General features: G+C 50.5%; 1 long non-coding RNA gene across 1 annotated transcript in view; it reads right to left on the bottom strand.

Moving 5' to 3' along the window:
• Nucleotides 1-5,524: 5,524 nt before the first annotated feature.
• The window catches only part of LOC127029001 (uncharacterized), a 16,122-nt gene continuing 3,040 nt past the window's right edge, over nucleotides 5,525-18,606 (bottom strand). Inside the window, exon 3 of the long non-coding RNA XR_007768105.1 lies at nucleotides 5,525-5,789. This is a non-coding gene — a long non-coding RNA (uncharacterized LOC127029001). The remainder of the gene's footprint in view (nucleotides 5,790-18,606) is intronic.

Below are 18,606 nucleotides of genomic sequence, written 5' to 3'. Positions count from 1 at the left end.
CGCACAGCCTTGGAGGAGTCCTTCTCCGCTCATCCTTTGAGGAGTGCATCAACTACCCACCTTGGAGGAGTGCATCACCTGGCAGAGCTCGCGGATTACATCAGGGTTTGGTTTTTTGGGAGCTGTTCACCACTTTTTTTTTTTGTACCTCTCCCGGCATGGGTTTTTTTGGGAGCAGTCCCCTGTGGACGCTTTTGGAGCTCTCCACAGTGGTGCTTTTTGGAACTCTCCGCCCTGGGGCTTTTTAAGGGCTCTCCACCTGAGGGCTTTTTGAAGCGCTTCACCATTTTCTTTTGCGAGCGCTGAGAGGATCGATTTCTTTCTGGAAGTCTACAACACGTGGATTTTTTGGATACTTCAGCGCGGTGCCCCCGAGGAGTACTTCACCACGTTGCCCCGGAGGAGTGCTTCACCACAGCCTTGGAGGAGTCCTTCTCCGCTCAGCCTTTGAGGAGTGCATCAACTACCCACCTTGGAGGAGTGCATCACCTGGCAGAGCTCGTGAGTTACATCCGGTTTTTTTTTGGCAGTGTTCAGCACTGTTTTTTTCGTACCTCTCCAGCATGGTTTTTTGGGAGCTGTGCACCCCGGGAACTTTTGGAGCTCTCCACACTGGTGCTTTCTGGAAGCTCTCCACCCTGTGGCTTTTTAAGAGCTCTCCACCTTCGGGCTTTTTGAGAGCTCTCCCCATTTTCCTTTTTTTGGAGCCCTTGCGGGATTGTTTTTTTCCTGGAATTCTACCGCGCTGGATGTTTGGATTACTCACTGCGCGTCCTGGGAGGAGTGCTTCCTTACGCTGCCTCCGGAGGAGTGCTTCAGCGCACAGCCTTGGAGGAGTCCTTCTCCGCTCAGCCTTTGGGAGTGCATCAACTACCCACCTTGGAGGAGTGCATCACCTGGCAGAGCTCGCGGATTACATCAGGGTTTGTTTTTTGGGAGCTGTTCACCACTTTTTCTTTTTCGTACCTCTCCACCTGAGAGCTTTTTGAGAGCTCTCCACCTTAGGGCTTTTTGAAGCACTTCATCTTTTTTTTTTTTTTTTTTTTTTTTTTTTCCAGGAGCCCCTGCAGGATTGTTTTTTCCCTGGAATTCTACCACAGCTGGAATGTTTGATTGTTCGCTGCGCGTCCTCGGAGGAATGCTTCCTCACGCTGCCCAGGAGGAGTGCGTCACTGCGCGAGCTTGGAGGTGTGCTTCACGCACAGCCTTGGAGGAGTCCTTCTCCGCTCAGCCTTTGAGGAGTGCATCAACTACCCACCTTGGAGGAGTGCATCACCTGGCAGAGCTCGTGGATTACATCAGGGTTTGTTTTCTGGGAGCTGTTCACCTCTTTTTTTTCTTTTTGTACCTCTCCTGGCAGGGTTTTTTTGGAGCAGTCCCCTGTGGGACACTTTTGGAGCTCTCCACAGTGGTGCTTTTTTGGAAAGCTCTCCGCCCTGGGCTTTTTGAAGGCTCTCCACCTGAGGGCTTTTTGAGAGCTTCACCCATTTTCCTTTTGGCGAGCGCTGAGAGGATTCGTTTCTTTCTGGAAGTCTACCACCTGGATTTTTTGGATTACTTCACTGCGGTGCCCCCGAGGAGTGCTTCACACGTTGCCCCGGAGAAGTGCTTCAGCGCACAGCCTTGAAGGAGTCCTTCTCCGCTCAGCCTTTGAGGAGTGCATCAACTACCCACCTTGGAGGAGTGCATCACCTGGCAGAGCTCGTGGATTACATCAGGGTTTGGTTTTTTGGGAGTGTTCACCTCTTTTTTTTTTTTTTTTACCTCCCTGGCATGTTTTTTGGGAGCAGTCCACTGTGGGCACTTTTGGAGCTCTCCACAGTGGTGCTTTTTGGAAGCTCTCCGCCCTGGGGCTTTTGAAGGCTCTCCACCTGAGGGCTTTTTGAAGCGCTTCACCATTTTCTTTTTGGAGCGCTTGAGAGGATCGATTTCTTTCTGGAAGTCTACACACCTGGATTTTTGGATTACTTCAGCGCGGTGCCCCCGAGGAGTGCTTCACCACGTTGCCCCGGAGGAGTGCTTCAGCGCACAGCCTTGGAGGAGTCCTTCTCCGCTCAGCCTTTGAGGAGTGCATCAACTACCCACCTTGGAGGAGTGCATCACCTGGCAGAGCTCGTGGAGTACATCAGGGTTGTTTTTTTGGGAGCTGTTCACACTTTTTTTTTTTTGTACCTCTGCAGCGCAGGGTTTTTTTGGGAGCAGTCCCCTGCGGGACACTTTTGGAGCTCTCCACACTGGTGCTTTCTGGAAGCTCTCCACCCTGTGGCTTTTTAAGAGCTCTCCACCTTCGGGCTTTTTGAGAGCTCTCCCCATTTTCCTTTTTTGGAGCCCTTGCGGGATTGTTTTTTTCCTGGAATTCTACCGCCGCTGGAATGTTTGGATTACTCACTGCGCGTCCTGGGAGGAGTGCTTCCTTACGCTGCCCGGAGGAGTGCTTCAGCGCACAGCCTTGGAGGAGTCCTTCTCCGCTCAGCCTTTGAGGAGTGCATCAACTACCCACCTTGGAGGAGTGCATCACCTGGCAGAGCTCGCGGATTACATCAGGGTTTGTTTTTTTGGGAGCTGTTCACCACTTTTTCTTTTTCGTACCTCTCCACCTGAGAGCTTTTTGAGAGCTCTCCACCTTAGGGCTTTTTGAAGCACTTCATTTTTTTTTTTTTTTTTTTTTTTTTTTTTTTTAGGAGCCTTGCAGGATTGTTTTTTCCCTGGAATTCTACCACAGCTGGAATGTTTGGATTGTTCGCTGCGCGTCCTCGGAGGAATGCTTCCTCACGCTGCCAGGAAAGTGCGTCACTGCGCGAGCTTGGAGGTGTGCTCCACCGCACAGCCTTGGAGGAGTCCTTCTCCGCTCAGCCTTTGAGGAGTGCATCAACTACCCACCTTGGAGGAGTGCATCACCTGGCAGAGCTCGTGGATTACATCAGGGTTTGGTTTTCTGGGAGCTGTTCACCTCTTTTTTTTCTTTTTGTACCTCCCTGGCATGGGTTTTTTTGGGAGCAGTCCCCTGTGGGACACTTTTGGAGCTCTCCACAGTGGTGCTTTTTGGAAGCTCTCCGCCCTGGGGCTTTTGAAGGGCTCTCCACCTGAGGGCTTTTTGAAGCGCTTCACCATTTTCTTTTTGGCGAGCGCTGAGAGGATCGATTTCTTTCTGGAAGTCTACACCACCTGGATTTTTGGATTACTTCAGCGCGGTGCCCCAAGGAGTGCTTCACCACGTTGCCCGGAGGAGTGCTTCAGCGCACAGCCTTGGAGGAGTCCTTCTCCGCTCAGCCTTTGAGGAGTGCATCAACTACCCACCTTGGAGGAGTGCATCACCTGGCAGAGCTCGTGGATTACATCAGGGTTTGGTTTTTTGGGAGATGTTCACCACTTTTTTTTTTTTGTTTACCTCTGCAGCGCAGGGTTTTTTTGGGAGCAGTCCCTGTGGGACACTTTTGGAGCTCTCCACAGTGGTGCTTTTTGGAAGCTCTCCGCCTGGGGCTTTTAAGAGCTCTCCACCTTCGGGCTTTTTGAAGCGCTTCCCCATTTTCTTTTTGGGAGCGCTGAGGGATTGTTTTTTCTGGAAGTCTACCACGCTGGATTTTTGGATTACTTCACGCGCGTGCCCGAGGAGTGCTTCACCACGTTGCCCCGGAGGAGTGCTTCAGCGCACAGCCTTGGAGGAGTCCTTCTCCGCTCAGCCTTTGAGGAGTGCATCAACTACCCACCTTGGAGGAGTGCATCACCTGGCAGAGCTCGCGGATTACATCAGGGTTTGGTTTTTTTGGGAGCTGTTCACCTCTTTTTTTTTTTTTTTTTTGTACCTCCCTGGCATGGGTTTTTTTGGGAGCAGTCCCCTGTGGGACGCTTTTGGAGCTCTCCACAGTGGTGCTTTTTGGAAGCTCTCCGCCCTGGGGCTTTTGAAGGCTCTCCACCTGAGGCTTTTTGAGAGCTCTCCCCATTTTCCTTTTTTGGAGCCCTTGCGGGATTGTTTTTTTCCTGGAATTCTACCGCCGCTGGAATGTTTGGATTACTCACTGCGCGTCCTGGGAGGAGTGCTTCCTTACGCTGCCCCGGAGGAGTGCTTCAGCGCACAGCCTTGGAGGAGTCCTTCTCCGCTCAGCCTTTGAGGAGTGCATCAACTACCCACCTTGGAGGAGTGCATCACCTGGCAGAGCTCGCGGATTACATCAGGGTTTGTTTTTTTGGGAGCTGTTCACCACTTTTTCTTTTTCGTACCTCTCCACCTGAGAGCTTTTTGAGATCTCTCCACCTTAGGGCTTTTTGAAGCACTTCATATTTTTTTTTTTTTTTTTTTTTTTTTCCAGGAGCCCCTGCAGGATTGTTTTTTCCCTGGAATTCTACCACAGCTGGAATGTTTGGATTGTTCGCTGCGCGTCCTCGGAGGAATGCTTCCTCACGCTGCCCAGGAGGAGTGCGTCACTGCGCGAGCTTGGAGGTGTGCTCCACCGCACAGCCTTGGAGGAGTCCTTCTCCGCTCAGCCTTTGAGGAGTGCATCAACTACCCACCTTGGAGGAGTGCATCACCTGGCAGAGCTCGTGGATTACATCAGGGTTTGGTTTTTCTGGGAGCTGTTCACCTCTTTTTTTCTTTTTGTACCTCCCTGGCATGGGTTTTTTTGGGAGCAGTCCCCTGTGGGACACTTTTGGAGCTCTCCACAGTGGTGCTTTTTGGAAGCTCTCCGCCCTGGGGCTTTTGAAGGGCTCTCCACCTGAGGGCTTTTTGAAGCGCTTCACCATTTTTCTTTTTGGCGAGCGCTGAGAGGATCGATTTCTTTCTGGAAGTCTACACACCTGGATTTTTTGGATTACTTCAGCGCGGTGCCCCCAGGAGTGCTTCACCACGTTGCCCCGGAGGAGTGCTTCAGCGCACAGCCTTGGAGGAGTCCTTCTCCGCTCAGCCTTTGAGGAGTGCATCAACTACCCACCTTGGAGGAGTGCATCACCTGGCAGAGCTCGTGGATTACATCAGGGTTTGGTTTTTTGGGAGATGTTCACCACTTTTTTTTTTTTGTTTTACCTCTGCAGCGCAGGGCTTTTTGGGAGCAGTCCCCTGTGGGACACTTTTGGAGCTCTCCACACTGGTGCTTTCTGGAAGCTCTCCGCCCTGGGGCTTTTTAAGAGCTCTCCACCTTCGGGCTTTTTGAGAGCTCTCCCCATTTTCCTTTTTTGGAGCCCTTGCGGGATTGTTTTTTTCCTGGAATTCTACCGCCGCTGGAATGTTTGGATTACTCACTGCGCGTCCTGGAGGAGTGCTTCCTTACGCTGCCCCGGAGGAGTGCTTCAGCGCACAGCCTTGGAGGAGTCCTTCTCCGCTCAGCCTTTGAGGAGTGCATCAACTACCCACCTTGGAGGAGTGCATCACCTGGCAGAGCTCGCGGATTACATCAGGGTTTGGTTTTTTGGGAGCTGTTCACCTCTTTTTTTTTTTTTTTTTGTACCTCCCTGGCATGGGTTTTTTTGGGAGCAGTCCCCTGTGGGACGCTTTTGGAGCTCTCCACAGTGGTGCTTTTTGGAAGCTCTCCGCCCTGGGGCTTTTGAAGGGCTCTCCACCTGAGGGCTTTTTGAAGCGCTTCACCATTTTTCTTTTTGGCGAGCGCTGAGAGGATCGATTTCTTTCTGGAAGTCTACAACACGTGGATTTTTTGGATTACTTCAGCGCGGTGCCCCCGAGGAGTACTTCACCACGTTGCCCCGGAGGAGTGCTTCACTGCACAGCCTTGGAGGAGTCCTTCTCCGCTCAGCCTTTGAGGAGTGCATCAACTACCTACCTTGGAGGAGTTCATCACCTGGCAGAGCTCGTGGAGTACATCCGGGTTTTTTTTTTTGGCAGGTGTTCAGCACTGTTTTTTTCGTACCTCTCCAGCATGGGTTTTTTTGGGAGCTGTGCACCCCGGGAATCTTTTGGAGCTCTCCACAGTGGTGCTTTCTGGAAGCTCTCCACCCTGTGGCTTTTTAAGAGCTCTCCACCTTCGGTCTTTTTGAGAGCTCTCCCCATTTTCCTTTTTTGGAGCCCTTGCGGGATTGTTTTTTTCCTGGATTCTACCGCCGCTGGAATGTTTGGATTACTCACTGCGCGTCCTGGGAGGAGTGCTTCCTTACGCTGCCCCGGAGGAGTGCTTCAGCGCACAGCCTTGGAGGAGTCCTTCTCCGCTCAGCCTTTGGGAGTGCATCAACTACCCACCTTGGAGGAGTGCATCACCTGGCAGAGCTCGCGGATTACATCAGGGTTTGTTTTTTTGGGAGCTGTTCACCACTTTTTCTTTTTCGTACCTCTCCACCTGAGAGCTTTTTGAGAGCTCTCCACCTTAGGGCTTTTTGAAGCACTTCATCTTTTTTTTTTTTTTTTTTTTTTTTTTAGGAGCCCTTGCAGGATTGTTTTTTCCCTGGAATTCTACCACAGCTGGAATGTTTGGATTGTTCGCTGCGCGTCCTCGGAGGAATGCTTCCTCACGCTGCCCAGGACAGTGCGTCACTGCGCGAGCTTGGAGGTGTGCTCCACCGCACAGCCTTGGAGGAGTCCTTCTCCGCTCAGCCTTTGAGGAGTGCATCAACTACCCACCTTGGAGGAGTGCATCACCTGGCAGAGCTCGTGGATTACATCAGGGTTTGGTTTTCTGGGAGCTGTTCACCTCTTTTTTTCTTTTTGTACCTCCCTGGCATGGGTTTTTTTGGGAGCAGTCCACTGTGGGACACTTTTGGAGCTCTCCACAGTGGTGCTTTTTGGAAGCTCTCCGCCCTGGGGCTTTTGAAGGGCTCTCCACCTGAGGGCTTTTTGAAGCGCTTCACCATTTTTCTTTTTGGCGAGCGCTGAGAGGATCGATTTCTTTCTGGAAGTCTACACCACCTGGATTTTTTGGATTACTTCAGCGCGGTGCCCCCGAGGAGTACTTCACCACGTTGCCCCGGAGGAGTGCTTCACCGCACAGCCTTGAGGAGTCCTTCTCCGCTCAGCCTTTGAGGAGTGCATCAACTACCCACCTTGGAGGAGTGCATCACCTGGCAGAGCTCGTGGATTACATCAGGGTTTGGTTTTTTGGGAGATGTTCACCACTTTTTTTTTTTGTTTTACCTCTGCAGCGCAGGGCTTTTTGGGAGCAGTCCCCTGGGACACTTTTGGAGCTCTCCACACTGGTGCTTTCTGGAAGCTCTCCGCCCTGGGCTTTTTAAGAGCTCTCCACCTTCGGGCTTTTTGAGAGCTCTCCCCATTTTCCTTTTTTGGAGCCCTTGCGGGATTGTTTTTTTCCTGGAATTCTACCGCCGCTGGAATGTTTGGATTACTCACTGCGCGTCCTGGAGGAGTGCTTCCTTACGCTGCCCCGGAGGAGTGCTTCAGCGCACAGCCTTGGAGGAGTCCTTCTCCGCTCAGCCTTTGAGGAGTGCATCAACTACCCACCTTGGAGGAGTGCATCACCTGGCAGAGCTCGTGGATTACATCAGGGTTTGGTTTTTTGGGAGCTGTTCACCTCTTTTTTTCTTTTTGTACCTCTCCGGCATGGGTTTTTTTGGGAGCAGTCCCCTGTGGGACACTTTTGGAGCTCTCCACAGTGGTGCTTTTTGGAAGCTCTCCGCCCTGGGCTTTTTAAGGGCTCACCATCTTAGGGCTTTTTGAAGCGCTTCACCATTTTTCTTTTTGGCGAGCGCTGAGAGGATCGATTTCTTTCTGGAAGTCTACACCACCTGGATTTTTTGGATTACTTCAGCGCGGTGCCCCCGAGGAGTACTTCACCACGTTGCCCCGGAGGAGTGCTTCAGCGCACAGCCTTGGAGGAGTCCTTCTCCGCTCAGCCTTTGAGGAGTGCATCAACTACCCACCTTGGAGGAGTGCATCACCTGGCAGAGCTCGTGGATTACATCAGGGTTTGTTTTTTGGGAGCTGTTCACCTCTTTTTTTCTTTTTGTACCTCTCCGGCATGGGTTTTTTTGGGAGCAGTCCACTGTGGGACACTTTTGGAGCTCTCCACAGTGGTGCTTTTTGGAAGCTCTCCGCCCTGGGCTTTTGAAGGGCTCTCCACCTTAGGGCTTTTTGAAGCGCTTCACCATTTTTCTTTTTGGCGAGCGCTGAGAGGATCGATTTCTTTCTGGAAGTCTACAACACCTGGATTTTTTGGATTACTTCAGCGCGGTGCCCCCGAGGAGTACTTCACCACGTTGCCCCGGAGGAGTGCTTCACGCACAGCCTTGAAGGAGTCCTTCTCCGCTCAGCCTTTGAGGAGTGCATCAACTACCCACCTTGGAGGAGTGCATCACCTGGCAGAGCTCGTGGAGTACATCAGGTTTTTTTTTTGGCAGCTGTTCAGCACTGTTTTTTTTTCGTACCTCTCCAGCATGGGTTTTTTTGGGAGCTGTGCACCCGGGAATCTTTTGGAGCTCTCCACAGTGGTGCTTTCTGGAAGCTCTCCACCCTGTGGCTTTTTAAGAGCTCTCCACCTTCGGGCTTTTTGAGAGCTCTCCCATTTTCCTTTTTTGGAGCCCTTGCGGGATTGTTTTTTTCCTGGAATTCTACCGCCGCTGGAATGTTTGGATTATTCACTGCGCGTCCTCGGAGGAGTGCTTCCTCACGCTCCAGGGTGCGTCCCGCGAGCTTGGAGTGTGCTCACCGCACAGCCTTGGAGGAGTCCTTCTCCGCTCAGCCTTTGAGGAGTGCATCAACTACCCACCTTGGAGGAGTGCATCACCTGGCAGAGCTCGTGGAGTACATCCAGGGTTTTTTTTTTGGCAGGTGTTCAGCACTGTTTTTTTCGTACCTCTCCAGCATGGGTTTTTTTGGGAGCTGTGCACCCGGGAATCTTTTGGAGCTCTCCACACTGGTGCTTTCTGGAAGCTCTCCACCCTGTGGCTTTTTAAGAGCTCTCCACCTTCGGGCTTTTTGAGAGCTCTCCCCATTTTCCTTTTTTAGGAGCCCTTGCAGGATTGTTTTTTCCTGGAATTCTACCACAGCTGGAATGTTTGGATTGTTCACTGCGCGTCCTCGGAGGAATGCTTCCTCACGCTGCCCAGGAGGAGTGCGTCACTGCGTGAGCTGGAGTTGTGCTTCAGCGCACAGCCTTGGAGGAGTCCTTCTCCGCTCAGCCTTTGAGGAGTGCATCAACTACCCACCTTGGAGGAGTGCATCACCTGGCAGAGCTCGCGGATTACATCAGGGTTTGTTTTTTTGGGAGCTGTTCACCTCTTTTTTTCTTTTTGTACCTCTCCGGCATGGGTTTTTTTGGGAGCAGTCCCCTGTGGGACACTTTTGGAGCTCTCCACAGTGGTGCTTTTTGGAAGCTCTCCGCCCTGGGCTTTTAAGGGCTCACCACCTTAGGGCTTTTTGAAGCGCTTCACCATTTTTCTTTTTGGCGAGCGCTGAGAGGATCGATTTCTTTCTGGAAGTCTACAACACGTGAATTTTTGGATTACTTCAGCGCGGTGCCCCCGAGGAGTACTTCACCACGTTGCCCCGGAGGAGTGCTTCACTGCACAGCCTTGGAGGAGTCCTTCTCCGCTCAGCCTTTGAGGAGTGCATCAACTACCCACCTTGGAGGAGTGCATCACCTGGCAGAGCTCGCGGATTACATCAGGGTTTGGTTTTTTTGGGAGCTGTTCACCTCTTTTTTTCTTTTTGTACCTCTCCTGCATGGGTTTTTTTGGGAGCAGTCCCCTGTGGACACTTTTGGAGCTCTCCACACTGGTGCTTTCTGGAAGCTCTCCACCCTGTGGCTTTTTAAGAGCTCTCCACCTTCGGGCTTTTTGAGAGCTCTCCCCATTTTCCTTTTTTGGAGCCCTTGCGGGATTGTTTTTTTCCTGGAATTCTACTGCCGCTGGAATTTTTGGATTACTCACTGCGCGTCCTGGGAGGAGTGCTTCCTTACGCTGCCCCGGAGGAGTGCTTCAGCGCACAGCCTTGGAGGAGTCCTTCTCCGCTCAGCCTTTGAGGAGTGCATCAACTACCCACCTTGGAGGAGTGCATCACCTGGCAGAGCTCGCGGATTACATCAGGGTTTGTTTTCTGGGAGCTGTTCACCACTTTTTCTTTTTCATACCTCTTCACCTGAGAGCTTTTTGAGAGCTCTCCACCTTAGGGCTTTTTGAAGCACTTCATCTTTTTTTTTTTTTTTTTTTTTAGGAGCCCTGCAGGATTGTTTTTTCCTGGAATTCTACCGCAGCTGGAATGTTTGGATTGTTCACTGCGGTCCTCGGAGGAATGCTTCCTCACGCTGCCCAGGAGGAGTGCGTCACTGCGCGAGCTTGGAGGTGTGCTCCACCGCACAGCCTTGGAGGAGTCCTTCTCCGCTCAGCCTTTGAGGAGTGCATCAACTACCCACCTTGGAGGAGTGCATCACCTGGCAGAGCTCGTGGAGTACATCAGGGTTTGGTTTTTTGGGAGCTGTTCACCTCTTTTTTTCTTTTTGTACCTCTCCGGCATGGGTTTTTTTGGGAGCAGTCCCCTGTGGGACACTTTTGGAGCTCTCCACAGTGGTGCTTTTTGGAAGCTCTCCGCCTGGGGCTTTTTAAGGGCTCACCATCTTAGGGCTTTTTGAAGCGCTTCACCATTTTTCTTTTTGGTGAGCGCTGAGAGGATCGATTTCTTTCTGGAAGTCTACAACACGTGGAATTTTTGGATTACTTCAGCGCGGTGCCCCGAGGAGTGCTTCACCACGTTGCCCCGGAGGAGTGCTTCAGCGCACAGCCTTGGAGGAGTCCTTCTCCGCTCAGCCTTTGAGGAGTGCATCAACTACCCACCTTGGAGGAGTGCATCACCTGGCAGAGCTCGCGGATTACATCAGGGTTTGTTTTTTGGGAGCTGTTCACCACTTTTTTTTTTTTGTACCTCTCCGGCATGGGTTTTTTTGGGAGCAGTCCCCTGTGGGACACTTTTGGAGCTCTCCACAGTGGTGCTTTTTGGAAGCTCTCCGCCCTGGGCTTTTGAAGGGCTCTCCACCTTAGGGCTTTTTGAAGCGCTTCACCATTTTCTTTTTGGTGAGCGCTGAGAGGATCGATTTCTTTCTGGAAGTCTACAACACGTGGATTTTTGGATTACTTCACCGCGTTGCCCCGAGGAGTGCTTCCTTACGCTGCCCCGGAGGAGTGCTTCAGCGCACAGCCTTGGAGGAGTCCTTCTCCGCTCAGCCTTTGAGGAGTGCATCAACTACCCACCTTGGAGGAGTGCATCACCTGGCAGAGCTCGCGGATTACATCAGGGTTTGTTTTTTGGGAGCTGTTCACCACTTTTTTTCTTTTTGTACCTCTCCGGCATGGGTTTTTTTGGGAGCAGTCCCCTGTGGGACACTTTTGGAGCTCTCCACAGTGGTGCTTTTTGGAAGCTCTCCGCTCTGGGCTTTTGAAGGCTCTCCACCTGAGGGCTTTTTGAAGCGCTTCACCATTTTTCTTTTTAGCGAGCGCTGAGAGGATCGATTTTTTCCTGGAAGTCTACAACACGTGGAATTTTGGATTACTTCAGCGCGGAGCCCCGAGGAGTACTTCACCACGTTGCCCCGGAGCGAGTGCTTCACCGCACAGCCTTGGAGGAGTCCTTCTCCGCTCAGCCTTTGAGGAGTGCATCAACTACCCACCTTGGAGGAGTTCATCACCTCGCAGAGCTCGTGGATTACATCAGGGCTTGGTTTTTTGGGAGCTGTTCACCACTTTTTTTATTTCGTACCACTGCAGTGCAGGGCTTTTTGGGAGCACTCCACCCCTGGACATTTTTAGAGCTCTCCACACTGATGCTTTTTGGAAGCTCTCCGCCCTGCGGCTTTTTAAGGGCTCTCCACCTTAGGGCCTTTTGAAGAGCTTCACCATTTTTTTTTTTGGCAAGCCCTTAAAGGATAGATTTCTTTTTGGAACACCTGGATTTTTTGGATTGCTTCAGCGCGGTGCCCCAGAGGAGTGCTTTCTGATGAAAAGACACTGCTGCAGCTTGAATATTGGACCATTATCTTTACAATGAATTGCCAGGGAACCAACTCCAGGCTGAGAATAAATGATGAGTTTATTTCACAAATAGTGTCTCAGTGGTGAATAGAGTGACCTGAACCTTTTGCTGACAACTGACAAGAAAAACATATAATGAATATGTTCTTTATATAAATTCTTTTGAATACTTTTCCTTCATCTGTGCAAGCAGATGAGCTTGCACATCTGTGCAAGTAGAGAGACAGTTCATCTGCACAGCTGAGGCAGGGATTTTTTTGGACATGTGCTAGATTTCTGTACGGCATTCGTGACCCCAGAGTTTGTGTAGCTGGTACAGGTTTGAAAAGGGTCTCATTGTAGGTGGATGACAGCTAGCTTGAGAATGGCTGGCAAACACTGCCTTTCATCTTAAACTATGAGCATAAGAAAAAGTCTGTAGGGTTTATACTCCTCCATCTTTTGATTTTCCCTTTTCTTTCTTCTTTACTCTTCACATGGGTCTGTGACCTGTGTTGTCAGTACCCCTTGGGGTTAGGTGTTCGATCTTCTTGGTATTTCGGTTTTGATCTTTTCTTTCCTCTGTTGCTAATTTACCCAGACAGCTACCCACAGCCCCCTGAGATCAGCCTCTCGCATTTCTGTTCCCAGAGCACCCCCCATGCCTTGGCCAAGAGCTTCTGCTCTTTCCTCCCTCCAGCAGTGTGGTGGGTTGACCCTGGCTGGATGCCAGGTGCCCGCCAAAGCCACTCCATCACTCCCCTCCTAAGCTGGACAGGGGAGAGAAAATAGAACGAAAGGCTCATGGCTCGACACAAGGACAGGGAGATCACTCGGCAGTTACCGTCATGGGCGAGACAGACTCGACTTGGGGAGAAAAATTAGTTGAATTTATTACCAGTCAAATCAGAGCAGGATAATGAGAAATAAAACCAAATCATAAAAAAACACCTTCCCCCCACCCCTCCCTTCTTCCCGGGCTCAACTTCACTCCCGATTTTCTCTACTTCCTCCCCCCGAGTGGCGCAGGGGGATGGGGAATGGGGGTTGCAGTCAGTTCACCCCACGTTATTTCTGCCGCTCCTTCCTCCTCAGGGGGAGGACTCCTCACGCTCTTCCCCTGCTCCAGCGTGGGGTCCCTCCCACGGGAGACAGTCCTCCACGAGCTTCTGCAACGTGAGTCCCTCCCACAGGCTACAGTTCTTCATGAACTGCTCCAGCATGGGTCCCTTCCACGGGGTGCAGTCCTTCAGGAACAGACTGCTCCAGCATGGGTCCCCTGCAGGGTCACAAGTCCTGCCAGCAAACCTGCTCCAGCGTGGGCTCCTCTTTCCATGGGTCCACAGGTCCTGCCAGGAGCCTGCTCCAGCATGGGCTTTCCACAGGGTCACAGCCTCCTTCGGGCAGCCCCCTGCTCCGGCGTGGGGTCCTCCACAGGCTGCAGGTGGATATCTGCTCCACTGTAAACCCTCCGTGGGCTGCAGGGGGACAGCCTGCCTCACCAGGGTCTTCACCACGGGCTGCAGGGGAATCTCTGCTCTGGCACCTGGAGCACCTCCTCCCCCTCCTTCTTCACTGACCTTGGTGTCTGCAGAGTTGTTTCTCTCACATATTCTCACCCCTCTCTCCGGCTGCAATTGCTACTGCGCAGGAACTTCTTCCCCTTCTTAAATGTGTTATCTCAGAGGCGCTACCGCTGTCGCTGATGGGCTCGGCCTTGGCCAGCGGGGGGTCTGTCTTGGAGCCGGCTGGCATTGGCTTTATCGGACATAGGGGAAGCTGCTAGCAGCTTCTCGCAGAAGCCACCCCTATAGCCCCCCCAAAACCTTGCCACACAAACCCAATACAAGCAGGAGGGTTCACTTCATTCCTGGTAGTCCCAAAAAAGGGCAGGCTGCTTTGCCCACCTGTTTCATCCAACTTACCATAACACACCTCTTTTAACTGCTCTGTCCCCTTCTAGAAGAGCTGCTCGCTCTCTCTCTCTCTCTCTCTCTCTCTCTCTCTCTCTCTCGGTTCACAGCAAAAGCCAAGAGATACCATACCTGTATCTCTCGCTCTGCTCTTCACAGTTATGGACTGTGAAGTTATTGCCCTATTCTGTGAGCACAGAAATAATATAGCTCTTTATCAGCCACCTCAGATCAAGCTAAACCTTTGTCCTCTCCCTTCTGGCCTCCTCCCAGTGAATTTACGGATTCACTGCATCTTTCTCCAAGACAGAGCCAAAACGGTCTCTCCATCAGGACTGAACTCCTAAGGACAAGGATTCCTGGCCAGATGTCGGCTGGCAAAAGCTTGTGGAGTTGTAGGCTGGAGGAGACAGAGTTGTAGTAGTTCACGCTCCTGAGACTAAGTACTTTTCTGAAATCCCTTCAAATTAGGCATTTACAAAGGCTAAGAGGAAAGCTCTGTTGTAGCCCTCAGCCTCACCTGTATCTTGTAAACATGCTTACTAACAGTGGAAACTAAAAGGCCGCGATCCTGAAGAACTAATGGAGAAGATGTTAACCTGTTCTGGAACAAGGTCTTTGGTTTGTTTTAAGAAAGAATGCCAAGCGCTTTCTTCAATGAGAAACCCAGGGAAGCCCAAGAGAAGCGAAATCCACTGTGTCTGAAATGTGTTGCATGTTCTTGCGTGTGAACTGTCAGCATGACACCATGCTGTCATGTGACACCGTGCCAAGGAGGTACGAAGGGAGGAAGAGGCTGTTACCTGCTGGTCTCTGTCCAAGGCACCTGCTGTGAGACCTGCTGCCCCAGATGAAACGTAAGAGTATTTGGTATACTGGCTTTCTCCTGTTCTCCTCGCAAGGCATCGCACCTTTGCCTTGAAGAAGTGTCTTGCAGACATGGGGGACAGGCTCCCTGCACCCCCCGTTCAGGAGAGGCTATGAAGATCTGAGGAATTTTTATTAGTTTTCTTGTCTTAGTTTTCTTGTCTTTGTCATTATTCAATAAGAGTTGCACTGACACGATGTGCTCACTCCTGCATGCAATACTGAGTTCCGTACCACCTCCCTTATGTCTTCTGCCAGCTTGCATTACAACAGAGTCACAGCGCACACTGGTGTATTTGCTCCAAACGGCACCCTCTCCCAGTTGGGAAGGGTTCTTCTGAAAATCTAATATGAAATGGTTAAGGCACCTCTCGGGATTTATTTTCAAGTCACTTGTGCTTCTGAATTGGTCTGAAAATGTTGGGGACCACGTGGGGTCCCCCAGGAGAGCAACAGGGGTCAGTTCAGGATAAGCCCAGCCTCAGGGTGCTACCCACAAGTCCTCCAAAAAAGAACCTCTTGTGTCACGAGACCATTTCTGGCCAACTTTCAGAGAGGTTTTCATGTCTGCCAGGTAGGCAGGCCAGATTTAATTACTGTGGAAAGTAAAGAGCTCAGAAACGCGTGACTTAAGTGATTCTGGAATTCACGCTAGGCGGGATTCAATCCAGCCTTTTAAATGCACAGAATGTCTACCTGCCCTTGGCACCTGCCACATCTGCAGTCCGTTCCACAGCTCAACTGCATGAGGTGTGAAGAACCACGTCCCTTTGTTTCTTTTCTATCTGCCAACTGATCATTTCCTTTAAAGCTCGCTGTTCCTTGCATTATGAGGTGCAAACTGTAACTCCTTCTTCTCCTCGTCTTCACTCATGATACCATAGATCTGTTTCAAACTGCCTCTGAATTCTCCTTCCGTAACACCTCAACTGCCTTTCCTTTGCTTCATTTCAAGCCCATTCCTCCTTGTCCTGAACACGGTGCACGGGGAGAAGTCAATTCCCTTTTTCTTTGCAGCATCCTTTTAGATATTTAAAGGCCCTTACACAGCTCTCTCCTGCCTTCTCTTCCTGACCTTAACAAACAACTCCATTCACCTTATGATTAATCCTTCTTCAGAGACCATGTTTTGCAAAACCCTGATTCTTCTTAGTCGTAGTCTCCAGATGCCGTGTATCTTTCCTGAACGGTGATCCTCAGAAACGACACTGTGTCAGCGGAGAAATAACAGGAGACGCCAGCATGACTCTGGGAGTGGTTTTCCATCAGCCGTCAGTAATTTGATCGAGACTAACCTCCATTAGCCTGCTTACAGGAACATCAGGTGAGAGGGCGTGGAGGCTTTCTGGAGTCCACATCCAGGTACCTGCCCTTGACAAGGTGTTACGCCGTCAGAGAAGGGAACTGATTTGTTGCTCCTTTCACACAGTCCCCTCTTTGTTGTCATTTTTTGTTGTGATTGCCTGAATACACGTGAACTGTTGGATAATTTCTTTCTTTGAGTATTTTTGTGGGTGGGAATGGAAATTTAACTCACTGCTGAAAATAAAGTGATTTCATGTGTAAATGAAATTAATGAATTTTCAATTGGATGTAGTTTTTCTTTGCTCCTCCTCCCTCTTTTTATCAATTCTTCACCATCCTGCTGTGACAAACCATATTGCTCTGGGGACACGGTTGAACCGCATGGGGCCAGTGGGGCTGGTGCACGTTCTTGGACCACAGACACACTTTCCTTTTCAGAAACCAGCCTGATTGCATTCAGCACGAGCATTTGTTTTCATGATTCCTGCAGCTTTTGTTGTGCCTGTCCTCGTCTGTGTTTAGCGAGGGCCACAGTTACCAAACGGGGGTCCCTCTCCCTTGGTGGTGGTCAGGCAAGAAACAAATGCCTGACCTCAGAGACGGTCATTCGTACGTCAGATGACCTCACAGTTGAGTGCCCGGCCTCACTGCTGTCCTCAGAAGGCACCTCCAGCAGTCGGGAGGAGGGGAGAGAGGTGGCTGGTGCATTTCCTGTCTTCCCGCTGGGATGCTGATGCCCTAAACCCCTCTGCCACGGAGCCAGACCTGCATCTCTCTCTCAGGCGGCTGCAAGTTTTAACCAGCCCCACCCAGCTCTTCCAGGTACAATAGCCTCGGGTTTAGCGAGATTCAGCACAAGTTACCGTTGCGCCCTCAAAAGAAGAGAACACCCATGGTTTCCACTTTGTTGTACGTCCTTTCCCAGGTTGGCAGAAGCCCTCCTGGCCACACTTCCCTACCAACCCGTGCCTGTTGTAACTACTAGCCAAACTGCCATAAAGTTACCCCGTTAAATTCAGCCCTGAGGAAAGGCCGTGCTCTTTGCGGCAACCCCTCGGACAGCTGGGGTTTGCTCCCGGGTTTTCCTCTGGGCTGTTCTACACTCGGCACTGCCAAAGGACACGTCTGTGGGGTGAAAGATCAAAAGCTGGGAAATACCAGAATGCGGAAACTTTACAGAGGTGTTTCTGGAGGAACTGAAGATCCAGTTCTGCAAGAAGCTGAAGCAAACCCTGCACGTCAGGGGGAGGGTTTTAAGTAGTGTTTTCCCCACGTCGGTGCTCAAGGACTCAGATGAGTTGCTGAAATGGTGAAATACTGAACTTTTGTATTGTGTTTGTAATGGGCAGACCTCCAAGTGCTCGACAAAGATCATAATTTATATACGTGGGGTGTTTTAGAGATTAACAGATGGCTTCTGGATATGTATTTTTTCCTCTAACACTGTAACTGGTTATTAATATGTCTCTTAAATAAAGCATCCACGAGACACTGTCTTTGTGGATCCCGCAACAGGGAGTTTGCCTGTGCTGAACCAAAGCTGTGTCTGGACAAGAAGGGAAGAAGAGATTTCCGCACGCTCAGCTACGGAGTTTTACCAAGTTTATTCCCACTTGATTCCTTGAGGTTTTTGCTCCAGGGAGTCTGTTATAAGTTTGTGGTCCAATAATTGAAATGGAACCAGTCCGACTATTTAAATCAATTTATTTGAGCAAGCAGCAGTAAGCAAAACAGCGCTGGGCGGCCGGGGAGTTTCCACTCTACCAACGGCGCGCGCAAAATGGAGAAGGGTTCCCTTACTTATACAGTCTCTAGTCCCTGCTTCTGTGTTGGCTGGTATCGTTTGCATTGTGTGTGCGCCTGCGCCGGCAGTTGCTAGGTGGTCGTAATCTGCCTCCTGGGGGTTGCTGGGATGAAGGCCGAAGTCTTCCTCAGCTGCCTTCTAGGTGACTTAGGTCCCGCTCATGTTCTTGTGAAATCGCCTTTTCTTTTATCCGTTACTCAGTTGTTTCTTCTACCGAATATTTGGCTGTCCCTACCCCCACATGGCTTTAGATAACTAAGGAATGTTTCAATACTTGCAAGCGGACCCCCACATGTCTTTGGATAACTAAGGAATGTTTCAACACTTGCAAGCGATTTTCCCACAATGTTTGTGGGTATACATCAGCGAAAAAAAAAAAACCCAAAACCAAACTTTCCACATGTCTTATACAAGCAAGATTTGATTAACAAACTCAGGGTTTTACTTATCACAATCCCCCCTTTTCCTTTTTATTATTTTGTTCATCAAATCTTTGAAGCTCTGCATAACTCAGGGCTAGTGTCTCTTCCAAAACAGCTTCCGGATTCACAAGTTCATATTTAGTTTTCATCATCATTAGGTGCGCTGCCTCTAGTCTACCTTTCACAATTCCAATTATCTTATTAAATATACATGGTCCAAAGGTTAGTCCTAAAATCAATAGTATTACTGGTCCTGCAATAGTGGATACTAGGGTGGTTAACCACGGAGAATGATTAAACCAGGATTCATACCAACTTTGTTGTGATTCTCTTTCCTCTCGTCTTTTTTCTAGGCCTTCCCTCAGTTTTGTCATAGTATCCCTAACTACTCCAGTGTGATCTG

The sequence above is a fragment of the Gymnogyps californianus genome, unplaced genomic scaffold (genome assembly GCF_018139145.2).
Source record: "Gymnogyps californianus isolate 813 unplaced genomic scaffold, ASM1813914v2 HiC_scaffold_59, whole genome shotgun sequence".
NCBI lineage: Eukaryota > Metazoa > Chordata > Aves > Accipitriformes > Cathartidae > Gymnogyps > Gymnogyps californianus.
Note: the sequence above shows the minus strand (reverse complement) of the source record. Positions and strands in the feature narration are given on the sequence as shown.